The 18,968-nt window shown below is 49.9% G+C and overlaps 1 protein-coding gene across 2 annotated transcripts in view; it reads left to right on the forward strand.

The window, feature by feature from the left end:
* The window catches only part of LOC135615186 (ubiquitin carboxyl-terminal hydrolase 5-like), a 40,511-nt gene that overhangs the window by 16,273 nt on the left and 5,270 nt on the right, over positions 1-18,968 (forward strand). The gene's annotated exons all lie outside the window — the stretch shown is intronic.

Genomic DNA, 18,968 nt, shown 5'->3' on the forward strand with positions numbered 1-18,968 from the left:
AGCTCAAAGCAATGTTGTCTATCCTCAGCATAAATCGCGATATGAGAAGGTAGTGCCGCCAAACTCGTAGACAGTGGACCATCATTGTCATCTCCTTCTCGTGCACCGGATACCGCCGCTCGGTCTTGTTGAGTTTGCGGCTCTCGTAGGCCACCGGATGACCCTCCTGCATGAGTACTCCCCCAATAGTGAAGTCTGAAGGCATATGTATGGACTTCGAATGACTCCTTATAGTCCGGTAATTTGAGCATCGGTTCTTCCAACACAGTAGCCTTTAGATCTTGGAATGCCGCTTCACATTTGTCAGACCATTTCCAAGGCTGCTCCTTCAGCAACTCCGTCAGTGGAGTTGCGCGCTTCGAATACCCAGCTATGAAGCGTCGATAGTAGTTGACGAAACCAAGGAAGGATCTTATCTCCGACACCTTCTTTGGAGTTCATCATTCCGCAACAGCTTGCACCTTTGATTTGTCCATTCGAATGGAACCATCACCAATTCGATGCCCTAAGAATAAGATCTCCGTCTGAGCAAAGTAGCACTTCTCCATTTTTACCGAACAAAGTGTTCTCCCTAAGAACCTTGAAAATTGTCCGAAGGTGCTCGACATGCTCCTCGAGCATTTGGTTGTAGACGACAATATTGTCCAAGTAGACGACCACAAACTTATCAAAATACTTCTTGAATAGTTAGTTCATAAGAGTATAGAATGTGGCCAGAGCGTTGGTTAAGCCGAAAGGCATCACTAAGAACTCAAACGGTCCGTACTTGGTCACGCAGGTAGTCTTCGCTTCGTGGCCTTCAGCAATGCGCACCTGCCAGTACCCTGACCAGAGGTCGAGTTTGGAGAAATACTTTGCTTTGCCCAATTGGTCGAACAAGTCTACGATGAGCGGGATGGGATACTTGTTCTTCATCGTCACCTTGTTGAGGGCTCGATAATCGACGCATAGTCAGAGGCTCCCATCTTGTTTTTTTTGGAAAAGAACTGGAGCACCGAATGGTGCTTTAGAATTGCAGATGAGACCATCGCTTAGCAGTTCATCTAACTGCTTTCTGAGCTCTGCCAACTTTGGAGGGGATATGCGGTAGGGTGGTCTCGTTGGAGGCTTCACTCCCGGCTCCAGCTCGATATGATGATCCACGTCTCTGCGTAGTGGTAGAGTTTTCGGCAACTCAGGTGGCATAACATCTGTGAACTCCTTCATAATGTTCGCCATCGCAGTAGGTTCATGAATGGTTTTCCCGTCGAGGGGCTCTAGCTTCATAGCAGCCACGAATGTTAATTCGCCTTTTTGTACCCTTTTTTTCAGTTGTAATGTCGATATTTGTTGGGGGTCTTTGGTTCCACTCCGAGAGACGGGAACCACACAGGGGTCATCGCCTCCCATCAGACATAGGGAGTTCAGGAACGACATTGGCACCAACTTCGTCGCATGCATGAACTCCATTCTGAGAATTACTTGGAAGTCGTCCAGTGGCACCGCTATCATGTTTGTGCTCCCGCTCCAAGTCCTGATCTTGATGGGGACTCCCTTTGCCAACCCGAAGATCCGCTTGTTCTTCGAGTTCACCGCCTTCATCTGACTTGGGTTCTTCTCCAAAATCAGTCCAAGTCGTTTTGCTTCTTGATCGACAATAAAGTTGTGGGTAACGCTCATGTCCACCATTGCACGGGTTGTTTGGCCATTGAGCTTGATGTCCACATACATCAACTCATTGCTCCCTGCTTTATGCGACTTTGTCTTCGTGTTCTCCCCCACTTGACCCCGCAAAGCATTTAACAAACGCATTGCTTCCATCTGGGGTCCTTGCGACTCCTCATCGTCGCTGTTGGATTTTGAACTACTCGAACTAAGAGATACGACCTTGCCCTTGTCTGATTTGGGGACGTGGATTGAAGCTATTAATGCATTGAGTGCTTGTTTCTGTGGGCACTCCCTCACCATGTGCGGTCCTCCGCATAAGAAGCATCCACCAGGTTTGGGGTCTTGCCTTTTGAGCTCGACCCTTTGTGGGAACTCTTCCTTCTTTGCTTGCCTCCGAGCTCCTTCCTTGGAGAATATTTTGGAGGGCGATTTCTTGAGGATTGTTTCCTTTTCCCTAAGTCCTTTGAGGAAACAAAGTCGATGAACCTTTCTGCCGCCACAATTGCCCCGATCACATCGATGACATTCCTTCGATGCAGTTCCTGTTGAGCCCATGACTTCAAACCATCGAGGAAGTTGAATAGCTTATCCTTCTCGGACATGTCCTGGATGTCTAGCATTAGTGCAGAAAATTGCTTTACGTAGTCTCGAATGGAAGTATTTTGGCGGAGTTGTCTCAGCTTTCTCCTTGCGACGAACTCTATGTTCTCGGGTAGGAATTAAGTTCTCAACTCCCGCTTCAAGTCCTCTCATATGTCCACTCGACACTGACTTTGTTGGATCTCCTCCCAACTGTCACGGACTTAGCTGGTTTTGCCTAAGTCGTGCGGCACCCTTGCGTGTCCGTCCGCAAAGGTCAGTCTCCCCGAAACCTCCCATGGTCCCTTAGGATCTACAAAAGAGAAAACGAGTTAGAGAAAGCGCCTTACTCGCGATCCATAAGCAAACATTCCAGGAAACACTTCATAGACAATGTAAATTACAAACAGACTTTGCAAGCTCTGAACGGTTGCACAACAAAGGGTCAAAATGGTCCACTATAGATCGAAAATCTCTCACAAGTGTCCACATGACACAACCTTTATTTACAAGCCTAAAGCGGCCGCCAAACCCAACTAAAATGAGACTATTAAGCCTTTAGTCATCCCTCTACATGTTGTGCAAAGTATGAACATACCAAAAGACACGGACATACATAAGCATTACATCAAACATCCTATTTAGAAGTTTGTCCGTGACACAACGGGTTCGTCACCAAAGTTTTACATCCCCATTCAAATACATGGTTGGTATTGAAACTTTGGTATCTTCAGAATCGGGCCTTGTAGTTCGAAAGTACTGTTCCATGCAGTGATTGCAAAAGGCGCTCGGGCGCTCGGGCGAGGCGAGGCGAGGCCCGAGCGCCTCGCTAATGTCCCAGGCGGCGTGCTTCAAACAGGCGCCGCCTGGGCGCTCGCCCGAGCCCAGGCGCTGGGCGCTTCGGGCGAGCGCCTGGGTAAACCAAGGCGACCGAACCATAATTTTAGGTCTGGTTCGGTTGTTAGTTGGTTCAATCGAACCAACTAAACCGATATAACCCCAACCCTAACCCTAACCCTAACCCAACACTAACCTGCTGCCGCTGCCGCTCTCGATCCCGATCCCGATCGCGATTTCGTCGCTCGCTGCCGCTGCTCCCGCTGCCGCTGCTCCCGCTGCCGCTGCTCGCCGCTGTCTTTGCTCGCGCCTCCCGCGAGCCCTCCCGCGAGCCTTCCCGCTGCTCGCGCCTCCCGCGAGCCCTATTGCTGCTCGCGCCTCCTGCGAGCCCTCCCGCTGCTCGCGCCTCCTGCGAGCCCTCCCGCGAGCCCTCCCGCTGCTCGCGCCTCCCGCGAGCCCTCCCGCGAGCCTTCCCGCTGCTCGCGCCTCCCTCAAGGCCTTTCGCTGCTCGCGCCTTCCGCTCCCTTTCCCTTTCCCGCTGCCGTCGCTCGCCGCTGTCGTCGCTGCCGCCGCTCGCCGCTGCCGTCGCCGCTGCCGCTCGCCGCTGCCGTCGCCGCTGCCGCTCGCCGCTGCCGTCGCCGCCGCCGCTCGCCGCCGCCGCCGCTCGCCGCTGCCGCCGCTCGCCGCTGCCACCGCCGCTCGCCGCTGCCGCTGCTCGCCGCTGCCGCCGCTGCCGCCGCTCGCTGTTGCCGCCGCTCGCCGCTGCCGCTCGCCGCTGCCGCCGCTCGCCGCTGCCGCTGCCGCCGCTCGCCGCTGCCGCTGCCGCCGCTCGCCGCTGCCGCTGCCGCCGCTCGCCGCCGCCGCTGACGCCGCCGCCGCTCGCCGCCGCCGCTGCTGCTGCTGCCGCCGCCGCCGCCGCTGCTGCCGCCGCTCGTCGCCGCTGCTGCCGCCGCTCGCCGCCGCTGCCGTCGCCACTCGCCGCTGCTGCCGCCGTCGCTCGCCGCTGCTTCCTCGTTTCTCCATCAGGCTCAGTATACTCTTAATATTAAGTTTATTTGAATTTTGAAATGATTAATTTTCTGTTAATAGATTAATAATATATTATTTTGATTTTAATGTTGTTAATTTTTATTTATTTGAAATTATTGTTATAATTATATTATATATTTTTATAATTTAGATAATTTTAAATAATTATATTATATATTTTTATAATTATATTATATATTTTTATAATTTAGCGCCTCACTTCGCTCGGGCGAGCGCCTGGGCGAGCGCCTAGCGCCTCGGGCGTTTGTGGACCTTGGCGCCTTTTGGCGCTTAGCGCTTTTTAAATCACAGGTTCCATGTCAAACAATAAATTCTCGAGTTCCTTTGCGTCCTTAGCACCTCCATAGCAATGAGGCTTAGGTGCCCTCAAGTTTTGTGGCGGCGCAACGCGGGTGTTGTTTCCTCCCGCATTTAGTGCTCTTATGAGCGCTGTCACTCTGGAAGTGAGTTTCGCCACGACTTCGTGCAAATGTTGCACGGAGTCTTTGGTATCGTTCGTCAGTCGATCGACTAGGGCCTCAACCTTGTCGATTCGGGATTCAGCTTCTTCTTGCATGCTCTCTACCCCAAAAAGCCTTCGTTGGCCTTGGTAGAGTTCCTCCAAGCCCGCTTCAAGAACATCTAGGCGGGTTTCCGCCGCCGTGAGTCTCTCCTTGTGGCTCTTTTTCCTAGTTGGCGCTCTAGATTGCGCCTCCTTCGCTCGTGGAGAGTAGCCAACTTCTCGCTCATCATAATCGCTGCCACGATCCTCCAGAGCGGCTCCACCAGCATAAGAGCAAGTTTGCACTTGTAGCCCACCTATAGTTGCTTGGGGCAATGGTCCGGCTTGCCCTGCCTTGTTCAATTCACCACGATGCTTTGCCATGGCGAGATTGCGAAGTTTCTTTGTCGCTTGCTCAAATTGCTTGCCCGCTTTGATACCACAATATCACGGATTTAGCTGGAATTGCCTAAGTCGTGAGGCACCCTAGCGACAAAGTCACGAACTTTACTGAAGTTGTCTAAGTCGTGAAGCACCCTTGCGCCAACTCCTCGGACTTAGCTGCGATTGCCTAAGTCATGAGGCGCCCTTGCGACATATGCGTTCGCAAAGGTTCAGCCTAGTTGCAACCTCGTACAGGTCTCGAAGGACCTGTAAAACAGAAAGTTGATTTGATTGAAAACGAGTGACGGATAAGTCCTGACGTCTCGCGAAGAGGGAAGCTTTACAAGCAATTCAGCGAGCACCTTGAGTGCAAGAGAGAAAAGAGAGGAAGGAGAAAACAAGGACTTTAGAAGGTAGAACGAACAGTTGCAAGTCCACAAACAACAGCTCACCGAGTTCGAATGGTCGTCGCGCGCCCGCAACAACTCTGTTCAACGAACCATTCGTCGTTTGTGTTTACATGTACAGCTGCGTGGCAGCATGTTTTAGCTTGGTTTTATGTCATTTTGCTTGTAAAAATGTAAGTTCGAACAAGTTGCAGTGCTAAAGTGTGACCGCTCACCGAACCGAGCAAAACAGCCCAAAACAGCTTCGTTTTCGGGTGCCACGAGCTGTTTTCTGCAGGCCGCTGTTGCACGAGAAACGTCAGCCATCTCAGCACCCTGGAACCACCCGGGTGGCACCATGGGGGATGGGGCTTCGGTATAGTGTCGGGCGTTGTACAATCTTTCACAAGTTCGCACGTTACCTTGATGGGAACTTGTTGTCGCGCCCGGCACCCGGTGAACAGCTGTTTGTGGACTTGCAGCTGTTCGTACAACCTTCTAAAGTCTTTATTTTTCTCCTCTCCCTCTTTTCTCTTGTTCACGCAAGGTGCTCGTTGAATTGCTTGTAAAGCTTCCCTTTTTCGCGAGACGTCGGGACTTGTCCGTCGCTCGTTCTTCGAACTAATCAACTTTCTCTTTTACAGGTCCTTCGGGACCTGCGAGAGATTGCAAGTGGGCTGATCTTTATGGACGCATATCGCAAGGGCGAGGCGCGATTTAGGCAACGCAAGCTAAGTTCACGTCTTTGCCGCAAGGGTGCCTCACGACTTAGGCAATTCCAACTAAGTCCGTGACATTGTGGTATCAGAGCGGGCAAACACTTCGAGTGAGCAGCGAAGGAACTTCGCAACTTCGCCATGGCAAAGCAACGTGGCGAATCAAGCAAGACGGGGCAAGCCAGACCCTTACCCCAAGTAGCCACAGGTGGGCTGCAAGTGCACACTCGCTCTCATGCTGTTGGAGCTGCTCAGGAGGAGCGCGACGGTGAACATGATGAGCGAGAAGTTGGCTGCTCTCCGCGAGCAGAGGAGGCGCAATCTGGAGCGCCAATTGGAAAAAACAGTCATAAGGAGAGACTCACAACGGTGGAAACCCGCTTGGATGTTCTTGAAGCAAGCTTGAAGGAACTCTACCATGGCCAACGAAGGCTTGTTGGGGTAGAAAGCTCGCAAGAAAAAGCGGAGTCCAGGATCGACAAGGTTGAGGCCCTAGTCGACCGATTGTCAGATGACACCAAAGACTCTGTGCAACACCTATAGGAAGTTGTGGCGGAACTCACTTCAAGGGTGACCATGCTCACAAGAGCACTAAATGCAGGAGGAAGCAACACCCGCATTGCATTGCTACAAAACTTGAGGGCTCCAGAGCCTCATGGTTATGGAGGGGCCAGAGATGCCAAAGAGCTCGAGAATTTCCTGTTCGACATGGAACAATACTTTCGAGCTACGAGGCCTGATTCTGAAGAAACCAAAGTTTCTATAGCAACCATGTATCTGAACGGAGATGCAAAACTTTGGTGGCGAACCCGTTGGGAGGAGATCCAACAAGGTCGGTGTCGAGTTGACACATGGGAGGACTTGAAGCGGGAGTGGATAACTCAGTTCCTGTCGGAGAACACAGAGTTCGTCGCAATTTTCATTCGAGACCACGTGAAGCAATTTTCTGCGCTAATGCTGGATATAGAGGACATGTATGAGAAGGATAAGCTGTTCAGCTTCCTCGATGGTTTGAAGCCATGGGCTCAACAAGAACTACATCGAAGGAATGTCGCCGACATGATCGGGGCAATTGCTACCGTAGAAAGGCTCACCTACTTTGTTTTCTCCGAAGTGTCACGGACTTAGTTAGTTTTGCCTAAGTCGTGCGGTACCCATGCGTGTCCGTCTGCAAAGGTCAGCCTCCCCGAAGCCTCCCATGTCCCTTAGGACCCATAAAAGAGAGAATGGGTTAGAGAAAACGTCTAATTCGGAATCCACAAGCAAACATATCCGAAAACACTTCATAGACAATGCAAATTACAAACAGACTTTACAAGCTCTGAACAGTTGCACAACAAAGGGTAAAATGATCCATTATAGACCGAAAATCTCTCACACATGTCCACATGACACAACCTTTATTTACAAGCCTAAAGCGGCCACCAACCTAACTAAAATGAGACTATTAAGCCTTCGGTCGTCCCTCTATATGCGGTACAAAGCATGAACATACCAAAAGACACGGACATACATAAGCATTACATCAAACATCCTGTTTAGAAGTTTGTCCGTGACATTCTCCCCCACTTATTCCTTCGACGTCCTCATCGAAGCCTTTGTCGACACTGCAACTCCTCGCCTTTGCCGAGTCTTCAATCTTCTGCTCCAGCTGCAATGCGCCTCCTGGCTCCCAGTTGCTCTCTGCTGTTGCTTTTGAGTAGTCGAACCTTTGATCCGCTATGCCGCTTCAACTCGCCAATGACTCTAACTCTAGTGTGGGGTTGGCTGAGTTGTGTTGATCCCTGTTGGTTCATGCGGATCCTCCAGATGAAGGAAAAGACCATCCTTACTATGCGCCAGTCTCTCAAATGCTCATGCTACTTGAACTGGGTGGATGCTTGTTGGAGCTTTTAACGAGCATTGTCTCGCAAACTTCTGAAGTTTTGGGTCATTCCTCCATAAAATTTGCTTATTGACTCTTCTTTCACTTAGTTGTCACATCCAAGTAGGTTCGCATCACTTCCGCTTTCGATTGGCATTTCGTTGGGAAATGAAGCGGACAATCTACTCTCAGTAGCACTGATCACCGTTAGTGAGGGTTTGACAACTATTATCTTCCATTATCTTCGAAGGGTCTTTGAACTTGTGCAGAGCTCCTCTGCTGGATAGATAAGAGAATTGGGGTACTCGGTTTCGCCCATTCTCTTAAGGGTTGAGAAGGCAAAGGTTATTTGACTTCGCCCGCCTCCTCGAGGTTGTACTCCATGCATCGAGCTGGTTACTAGCCTTCGCCTGCTCTTTGCTCACACTTCTGAAGTCCTTGAAGTGTTTGCACTCCTTACGTTGAGTTAGTTACTGTGATTCACCTTCTCAATACCATCGAACTTCTAGAATGCAGGAAGTTTTCACCCCAACTTGGAGTAATTCTCTCATAGGTTTGGTCGCCTCTGGGATTGTATCGTCTTCTCCATCAACCCTGTCGCCTACTCCACTGAGTAGCAAATGTACAACACCGCATACTGCCTGCTTCGTTCCTTGGTTATGCACTCTTGTATTACTCGAAGTCCTTCACTTTCGGCTATCTTGATGAGAAGCTCATTGACACCGGTCTTACGAAGTTTCTCGGCCTCTGCCCTTCAGCCTTGTCTCGGTACTTGGAGATTGCCTCTGCATGCTCCACCTCCTCGGCTCCTTTCACGACCAAGCGCTCTCCCTCCATGAGAGCAAGGGATCAATGACTTTCATGGAAGTCCCGCCTCTGCAGTACCATGGCGCTGCCATGCCCATGGCCCTACTATTCGTCGTCTCGCAACTGCATCCCTTTTCTTCACGATCAGTAGATATGTCTCTGTGGCACTCCTCTGAGTCCATCTCCATTCTAATTAATGCTTGATTTTGGGTAGCTAAGTCCCTCTGGACTCGTCGTCGCTTCCTCGCCCCTTTCGACCCCTTGTTTCAACACCTCTGTGTTCTCCAAGCAGCTCCCTTTGGTCGATGGAAAGACAGACTGTAACTCCCATGCATGGCCTCTGCCATCGCATTATAGGGTTTGCACCGATTCTGTTCTCCTTAGCTTCCTTGGTAGCAACGTTCACTTACTCGACCTTGTCCTCTGACTTGTTGGGCTCCCTTAAGCGAATATGGGCTCTGGAGCAGTCCAACTCTCCAGCTGCTTCGTTCATACCTCTGCATGATCAAGTCCCTCCCATGGGACTCATTGGTACTTGTATTCGAACTTTTCCCTTGGTGGAACCCAGCCCCTATATGCTGATGACCAAGGCTTTCATCCGATGCAAAATTCGATGCACGTACGAAAGACCCCCCTCTGCGGTACCATGGCAGTCAGCACACGCGCGACCGTTTGAGGGAAAATGAGCATGGAGATGTAGGGAAAACGAGTCGCTCGGAGGAGCGGGCATCTGACATTGGCATTCAGAGGAATGGCCAACCCTTCGCGCAAGAGGCACCACGAGAACAGGCAAGCTTGGAAGAATGCGGAGCGCACAAAGGTTTCTATGAGGGCTTGTCCTGCTCTGATACCATCTGTCACGGACTTAGCTGGTTTTGCCTAAGTCGTGCGGCACCCATGCGTGTCCGTCCGCAAAGGTCAGCCTCCCCGAAGCCTCCCATGTCCCTTAGGACCCACAAAAGAGAACGGGTTAGAGAAAACGCCTCATTCGGAATCCACAAGCAAACATCTCCGAAAACACTTCATAAACAGTGCAAATTACAAACAGACTTTACAAGCTCTGAACAGTTGCATAACAAAGGGTAAAATGGTCCATTACAGACCGAAAATCTCTCACACGTGTCCACATGACACAACCTTTATTTATAAACCTAAAGCGACCACCAACCTAACTAAAATGAGACTATTAAGCCTTCGGCCGTCCCTCTATATGCTGTACAAAGCATGAACATACCAAAAGACATGGACATACATAAACATTACATCAAACATCCTGTTTAGAAGTTTGTCCGTGACAGAAGACCCGGGAAAAAGGAAACAATCTTCAAGCAATTGCCCTCCGAAATATTCTTGAGGGAAGGAGCTCGGAGGCGAACAAAGGAAGAAGAATTCCCACAAAGGGCCAAGCCCGAAAGGCAAGGCCCTGAAACCTGGCGGATGCTTCTTGTGCGGAGGGCCACACATGGTGAGGGAGTGCCCACAAAAGCAGGCACTCAATGCTTTAACAGCTTCCATCCACCCCCCACCCTCTCAATCGGACAAGGGTAAGGCTATCGCTCTTAGTTCGAGTAGTTCTGAATCCAGTAGCGACGATGAGGAGTCGCAATGACCCCGGATGGGAGCAATGCATTTGTTGAACGCCATGCGGGGTCAAGTGGGGGAGAACATGAAGACAAGGCTACAAAAAACAGGAAGTGGCGAGCTTATGTACGTAGACATTAAGTTCATTGGCCAAACGACCCGTGCAATGGTGGACACGGGCGTTACCCACAATTTTATTACTGATCGAGAAGCAAAGCGACTTGGGCTGATCATGGAGAAGAGCCCAAGTCGAATGAAGGCGGTGAACTCGGAGGCCAGACGAATCTCCGGGTTGGCAAAGGGAGTTCCCATCAAGATCGGAACATGGAGCGGGAGCACAAACATGATGGTGGTGCCATTGGATGACTTCCAAGTGATTCTTAGAATGGAATTTATACACGCGGCGAAGTTGGTGCCAATGCCGTTCCTTAACTCCCTATGTGTGATGGGAGGTGACGACCCCTGTGTGGTTCCCGTCTCTCGGAAAGGAACTAGGGAACCCCAACATATATCGGCATTACAACTGAAGAAAGGGGTACGAAAATGTGAACTAACATTCGTGGCTGCTATGAAGCTAGAGCCACTCGACGAGAAGGTCATTCATGAACCTGCTGTGGTGGCGAACGTCCTGAAGGAGTTCACGGATGTTATGCCACCCGAGTTGCCGAAGATTCTGTCGCCACGTAGAGGCGTGGGTCACCACATCGAGCTGGAGCCAGGAGTGAAGCCTCTAGCGAGACCACCCTACCACATGCCCCCTCCAGAGTTGGCAGAGCTTAGTAAGTAGTTAGGTGAACTGCTAAGCAGTGGTCTCATCCGTAGTTCTAAAGCACCATTCTGTCACGACCTTAGCTGGTTTTGCCTAAGGCGTGCGGCACCCTCGCGCGTCCGTCCGCAAAGGTCAGCCTCCCCGAAGCCTCCCATTGTCCCTTAGGACCAACAAAAGAGAGAACGGGTTGAAGAGAACGCCTCAATCGGGATCCACAAGCAAACATGTCCGAAAAACACTTCATAGACAATGCAAATTACAAACAGACTTTACAAGCTCTGAATAGTGGCACAACAAAAGGTAAAATGGTCCATTACAGACCGAGAAGCTCTCGAACGTGTCCACATGACACAACCTTTATTTACAAGCCTAAAGAGGCCACCAACCCAACTAAAATGGGACTATTAAGCCTTCGGCCGCCCCTTTACATTCTGTACAAGGCATGAACATGCCAAAAGACAACGGACAGACATAAGCATTACATCCAACATCTTGTTTAGAAGTTTGTCCGTTACATTCTCCCCCACTTATCCCTTCGACGTCCTCGTCGAAGCCTTTGTGAACACTGCAACTCTTCGCCTTTGCTGAGTCTTCAATCTTCCGCTCCAGCTGCAATGCGCCTCCTGGCTCCCAGCTGCTCTCCGCTGCTGTTTCTGAGTAGTCGAACCTTTGATCCGCCATGCTGCTTCAACTCGCCAATGACTCTGACTCTGGTGTGGGGTTGGCTGAGTTGTATTGATCCTCGTTGATTCCTACGGATCCACCAAATGAAGGAAAAGACCATTCTTACTGCGCCAGTTTCTCAAAATTTCCACATGCTGCTTGAACTGGGTGGATGCTTGTTGGAGCTTTAACGAGCATCGCCTCGCAAACTTCTGAAGTTTTGGGTCCTTCCTCCACAAAATCTGCTCATTGACTCTTCTTTCAGTTAGTTGTCACATCCAAGTAGGTTCGCATCACTTCCGCTTTCGATTGGCATTTCGTTGGGAAATGAAGCGGACAATCTACTCTCAGTAGCACTGATCACCGTTGGTGAGGATTTTGACAACTATTGTCTTCCATTATCTTCGAAGGGTCTTTGAACTTGTGCAGAGCTCCTCTGCTGGATAGATAAGAGAACTGGGGTACTCGGTTTCGCCCATTCTCTTAAGAGTTGAGAAGGCAAAGGTTACTTGACTTCGCCCGCCTCCTCGAGGTTGTACTTCATGCATCGAGCTGGTTACTGGCCTTCGCCTGCTCTTTGCTCACACTTCTGAAGCACTTGAAGTGTTTGCACTCCTTGCGTTGAGTTAGCTACTGTGATTCACCTTCTCAATGCCATTGAACTTCTGGAATGCAGGAAGTTTTCACCCCAACTTGGAGTAATTCTCTGATAGATGAGGTCGCCTCTGGGATTGTACCGTCTTCTCCATCAACCCTGCCGCCTACTCCACTGAGTAGCAAAGGTACAGCACCACGTACTGCCTGCTTCGTTCCTTGGTCGTGCACTCTTGCATGACCCGAAGTCCTTCACTTACGGCTATCTTGATGAGAAACTTGTTGACACCGGTCTTACGAAGTTTCTTGGCCTCTGCCCTTCAGCCTTGTCTCGGTACTTGGAGATTGCCTCTGCATGCTCCACCTCCTCGGCCCCTTTCACGACCAAGCGCTCTCCCTCCGTGAGAGCAAGGGATCAATGACTTGCACGGAAGTCCCGCCTCTGCGGTACCATGGCGCTGCCATGCCCATGGCCCTACTATCCGTCGCTTCGCCTCTGTATCCCTTTCCTTCACAATCAGTAGAGATGTCTCCGTGGCACTCCTCTGAGTCCACCTCCATTCTAACTGATGCTTGATTTTGGGTAGCTAAGTCCCTCTGGACTCATCGTCGCTTCCTCGCCCCTTTCGACCTCCTGCTTCAACACCTCTGTGTTCTCCAAGCAGTCTGTTTGGTCGATGGAAAGACAGACTGCAACTCCCATGCATGGCCTCTGCCATCACATTGTAGGGTTTGCACCGATTCTGTTCTCCTTAGCTTCCTTGGTAGCAACGTTCGCTTACTCGACCTTGTCCTCTGACTTGTCGGGCTCCCTTAAGCGAATATGAGCTCTGGAGCAGTCCAACTCTCCAGCTGCTTCGATCATACCTCTGCATGATCAAGTCCCTCTCATGGGACTCGCTGGTACTTGCATTCGAACTTTTCCCTTGGTGGAACCCAGCCCCCATATGCTGATGACCAAGGTTTTCATCCGATGCAAAATTCGGTGCACGCCCGGAAGACCCGCCTCTGCGGTACCATGGCCTTCACTCCTTGAATCCATAGCCCTTCTTGCCGTCGTGTTGTTCACCAAAGCGGAGCTCCCAGTAGCTCCCGATCATACCTCCATATGATCTCATCCCTCACGGGACTATGTCGTGTGTGTCGCATTGCCACGAACTGTTCCACCACGATCCGCTGCACCATGTCGCCTCCTGGTGACATCTCCATTGCATTCTGATCCTTGTGGAATAAACTCGAATTGTGAACCCTCCATGTGTGGCCTCTGCCAATACATCGCAAGGTCTCCTCCACCTTCGATTTTGTTCGCTCCTTTGGCAATCGACCTTCATCCACCCACTCTTGGGTCACACCTAGATGAAGCACCGCTCTAGGACAGTCCGTCGCCTAGTAGCTCCCGAAGTCCACCGACTTCAATGTAATTTGTGCACCATTGTCTGGATCCTGGGCCTCTGCCCCTACCAGCACAATCTCCACTGCGCACCGCTTCCTTCATAGCAACTCGAATGGCAACACTGTGGCATATTCTTCAAGAGTACCCGCCTCTGCGTCCTCTTGCCCCGTGCTAAGGCCTTCTGTACCCAACTTCGCCTCCGCAAATTGAGTCGCCTTAGTTCCTCCATCGAATGCTCCTCCGAGATAAGGTGCATGTGCCTCGAAGCTCCCTTCGTCTTTGGCACCATGCAAGATGAGTCCGCTCTGTCAGAATGAAGGACCCAGGGAACAGCATGATTCTACTCCTGCCTCTGCAAGAGTTCATGTCCTTGACCTCTGTCTAGGGAAAGCGCTGTGCCTCTGCTCCATGTTCCAACTTCTATGCTGGCTCCCTTCATGCGGCTTGGGTACTTCGCAAAGTTACACCCAAGTTGCTCCGCTCCTCGTTTCTGCATTGAGTCGATGGTGGCCCTCGCGCCCACCATTCCACGGGTCAGCCCTCCCTTGAGTCCGATCTCCATATCGACTCCAAGTGTGCCTCCATTTGAGTTGCTTTGGGTCGCTCCCCCACTTGATCTCGCAATGCATCCACCAATGCATTCTCTCAAGCGAGATCATGCGACGACTCCTCGCCGCTTGCTCAGTCCATCGAGCTTCGTGGAGTTGTTGTTTGTGAGGTACTCCTCCTCAACATGTGAAGTCCGTCTCACATGATTCTCCCTCTGGAGAGCTGAGACTTATCCCTCCTGGATAACTGTCCCGTTGGAGCAACATCTCTCTTCGTTTCAGAGACCACCATCCCCTTGGACTACTCCGATCTACTGAACAAACTGTGCATTGTTCTGCCTCTTGCAAACGCACTTACTAGATTGCGCCTCCACGTCAATACAGCCACCGCTGCACCCCTCAAGGCCTAGCAACATGCTGAACTCGTTGCACATTTCAGCCTCCTCCGGACGTATCCTTCGCATGTCGAAGAGAAAGTTTCAATGCTCCATGGCGCCGAGTCTCGACCGCCTTGGGATGGCCACGAACAATCCATCGTCCGCATACAAGCCCATGCATGAGTACCGAATTCTTCGAGTTAGCAATTCCCCTCACCTCTGTGAGCTTTGCACAACTCTTTCGGTCGCTGAGCAACTCATTCCACTTTGCATGGTCTCGTCCTTTGCCAAGCGCCTCGCTTGCCTTGAGCACCATCAAGTAAAGTTGTCAACGTTGAGCCGTAGCTCAAACTCAGCCATCCCAACCTTTGTGCGCTCTAAATTCTTCCAAGCTTGCCTGTTCTCGTGGTGCCTCTTGCGCGAAGGGTTGGCCATTCCTCTGAATGCCAATCTCAGATGCCCGCTCCTCTGAGCGACTCTTTTCCCTACATCTCCATGCCCGTTTTCCCTCAAACGGTCGCGCGTGTGCTGACTGCCCTCAACGCAGCCCCGCTAGGTCCCCCACGTTTGCATGTCAAGTGTTTCTATGAGTGCTTGTCCCGCTCTGATACCACAATGTCACGACCTTAGCTGGTTTTGCCTAAGGCGTGCGGCACCCTCGCGCGTCCGTCCGCAAAGGTCAGCCTCCCCGAAGCCTCCCATTGTCCCTTAGGACCAACAAAAGAGAGAACGGGTTGAAGAGAACGCCTCAATCGGGATCCACAAGCAAACATGTCCGAAAAACACTTCATAGACAATGCAAATTACAAACAGACTTTACAAGCTCTGAATAGTGGCACAACAAAAGGTAAAATGGTCCATTACAGACCGAGAAGCTCTCGAACGTGTCCACATGACACAACCTTTATTTACAAGCCTAAAGAGGCCACCAACCCAACTAAAATGGGACTATTAAGCCTTCGGCCGCCCCTTTACATTCTGTACAAGGCATGAACATGCCAAAAGACAACGGACAGACATAAGCATTACATCCAACATCTTGTTTAGAAGTTTGTCCGTTACAATTCGGAGCTCCAGTTCTCTTCCAGAATAAACAATATGGGAGCCTCCGACTATGCGTCGATTGTCGAGCCCTCAACAAAGTGACGGTGAAGAACAAGTATCCCATCCCACTTATCGCGGACTTGTTCGACCAGTTGGGCAAAAGCCAAGTATTTCTCAAAACTCGACCTTCGGTCGGGGTATTGGCAGGTGCACATTACTGAAGGCGACGAAGCGAAGACTACTGGTGTGACCAGGTATGGAGCGTTTGAGTTCTTGGTGATGCCTTTTGGCTTAACCAACGCTCTGGCCACGTTCTGCACCCTCATGAACCAATATCACTCCAATTCTTTAGGAACAAAGTACACAAAGGATTGGTGCGCAAGTATAAAGGGCCCTTCCCAATTATCAGCAGGGTGGGCAACATCTCCTACAAGTTGCAGTTGCCGACGTGGTTCAAAATTTACAATGTTCTTCATGCCAGCAACTTGAAAGCCTACCACTCGGATCCGCAAGATGCTTCCCGAAGTATTCTAACTCGGTTACCCCCCACCAGAGCCCCCTACGAGAAGCGAGTTGAAATCATTTTAGCGGACCGCAAGATAAAGCTACCCACTGGAGCTGAGCAGACCGAGTACTTGGTGAAGTGGCGAAAGTTTCCCCGAACTGAAGCCAGCTGGGAGCCCGAAGACACCCTACGACATGAAGAAGCGATCATCAACAACTACCAACAAGCATTGACGAGGGCATCGACAGTTTGAGTGGGGGAGAATGTCACGAATGGTCGTCGCGCGCCCGCAACAACTCTATTCAACGAACCGTTTGTCGTTTGTGTTTACATGTACAGCTGCGTGACAGCATGTTTTGGCTTGGTTTTATGTCCTTTTGCTTGTAAAAATGTAAGTTCGAACAAGTTGCAGCGCTACAGTGCGATCGCTCATCGAACCGAGCAAAACAGCCCAAAACAGCTCCGTTTTCGCGTGCCACGGGTTGTTTTTTGCAGCCCGCTGTTGCACGCGAAACGTCAACCATCTCAGCACCCTGGAACCAGCCGGGTGGCACCATAGGGGATAGGGCTTCGGTATAGTGTCGGGTGTTGTACAATCTTTCGCAAGTTCGCACGTTACCTTGACGGGAACTTGTTGTCGCGCTCGGCACCCGGTGAGCAACTGTTTGTGGACTTGTTTTCCTCTAAAGTCCTTGTTTTCCTCCTCTCCCTCTTTTCTCTTGTGCATGTAAGGTGCTTGCTGAATTGCTTGTAAAACTTCCCCTTTTCACGAGACATCGGGACTTATCTGTCGTTCGTTCTTCGAACTAATCAACTTTCTCTTTTACAGGTCCTTCGGGACCTGCGAGAGGTTGCAAGTGGGCTGATCTTTGCGGACGCATATCGCAAGGGCGAGGCGCGACTTAGGCAACGCAAGCTAAGTTTGCATCTTTGCCGCAAGGGTGCCTCACGACTTAGGCAATTCCAGCTAAGTCCGTGACAGGGTGCTGGGCGCGAAGGCAAGTTCCCGTCAAGTCAACGTGCGAACTTGTGAAGATTGTTCAACGCCCAACTGTATATCGAATCCCCATCCAGCCCTGTGTCACCCGGGGGGTTCCAGGGTGCTGAGATGGTTGACATTTCGCGTGCAGCTGCGATGTGCAGAAAACAAGCCATGACACGCGAAAACAGAGCCATTTTGGGGTAGTTAGGCCCAGCGCGGTGAGCGATCGCACTGCAGCGCTGCGAACTGTCGTTGCTTACATTTTCTAAGCAAAAACACACAAAACCAAGGCAAAACATGCTGCCATATCTCTGTACAAGCATGCAAATGCGACGAATGGCTCGTTGAACGAAGTTGTTGCGGGTGCGCGACGATCGTTCGTGACAGTATGGTGTACCGGACCTGTACCGATCACTAGCTGGACCATTATATATCGGTCAGTACCAGCACAGCGGAGAAGGAGAAGAATAAGGAAGAGGAAGAAAGAAGAGAATGCAGTGGAACAGGAGGAAGGTGGAAGAGGCAGGAATTAAAGGAGGTGGTAGAGGAACAGGTGGAGAAAGTAATGGAAGAAGAGGAAATAGTGGAGGAAGGAAGAAGAATGAAGAAGCGGAGGAGAAGCGAGGGAGTGTATTGTACGACCGAAAGATGTCGGTGAAAGGCAGCAGCGGCGACCTCGAACAGCAGTGGCGGTGGCAGCGGCTTCACTAATTGTGTTTTCCTTTTCTTTTTTTTAATACTAAGTTGGACAGGCCCCATTGTTCTTTTAGGTTTCTTTTATATTTTTCCCTGAATTGGACCGTTTCGCCTAAAATGGGAGTGGTCCGTGTATTAGTTTGGGCATACCACCTGTTTGTACCATTTTGGGCGGTATGACATTCATTGCTTTGGACTAACATCAGGATTATTTTGTATTGATTTGAACTACTGATTGATTTTAGTTTTCTTGGTTATGGATTGTTTTGTTGTCAATGATATGTTTGAGTTTAAAATTATGAAAGCACTTACTAGAGTTTCAGTTTTTTATTTTTTATAAAAAAAGGGACCACCAAAAGCCGTTGGTGTGGCAATGTGCTGCTTATTGTAATATTGCTAGTTAATAGCCATAGAGACACGTCATTTTAGCTAATTTTTCCTCATTCCATGTTGATGCATTAACTCCATCCTAAATTCTTTTTGGGTCTTTTGATTAATGTTTCTTTTGCCAAATCAGTTCTGTTCTTAGGTAGATTGTCGCATTTTAGTTTTTCTTTTGAATATGCTAGTTATATCATGCCAAATTGGAGGGTAAGGCCGAATACTTGCTCATAAATATGAGTTCAGTTAGCATTCACCAATATTATGTGTAATTGTTAATTGCAATGCTTTACAACTTTGGATCACATCAGAAATTCTTCAAATAGTACAAATGTGACAGGCATATTGTGAGTAATTAATGCAATGCATGCAATGACTAGGTTCATATAATTCCTCATTTGATATTAAGTTGATTTTGTAAAGATATTGTGAAGACACAGAGAAGCTCATGTATTAGCATATAATTACTGATACTGCATTATATTCTTCATGGTGTATGGGATATTGGTTAACTTGAATGAAAACAATCTACAAAGAAAATAAACACTAGTTAACTTTTTTTCACTGAAACACGAGACACAAAATTTGATATGGTTTCAGCCTATTCCAGTGCATAATTTGTTATTAGCATATGTCTAAACAAATCTTGAAAACCTTATGTAAACTTCATGTTTGATCAATGAT

The sequence above is a fragment of the Musa acuminata genome, chromosome BXJ2-6 (genome assembly GCF_036884655.1).
Source record: "Musa acuminata AAA Group cultivar baxijiao chromosome BXJ2-6, Cavendish_Baxijiao_AAA, whole genome shotgun sequence".
In the NCBI taxonomy this organism is placed as follows: domain Eukaryota; kingdom Viridiplantae; phylum Streptophyta; class Magnoliopsida; order Zingiberales; family Musaceae; genus Musa; species Musa acuminata.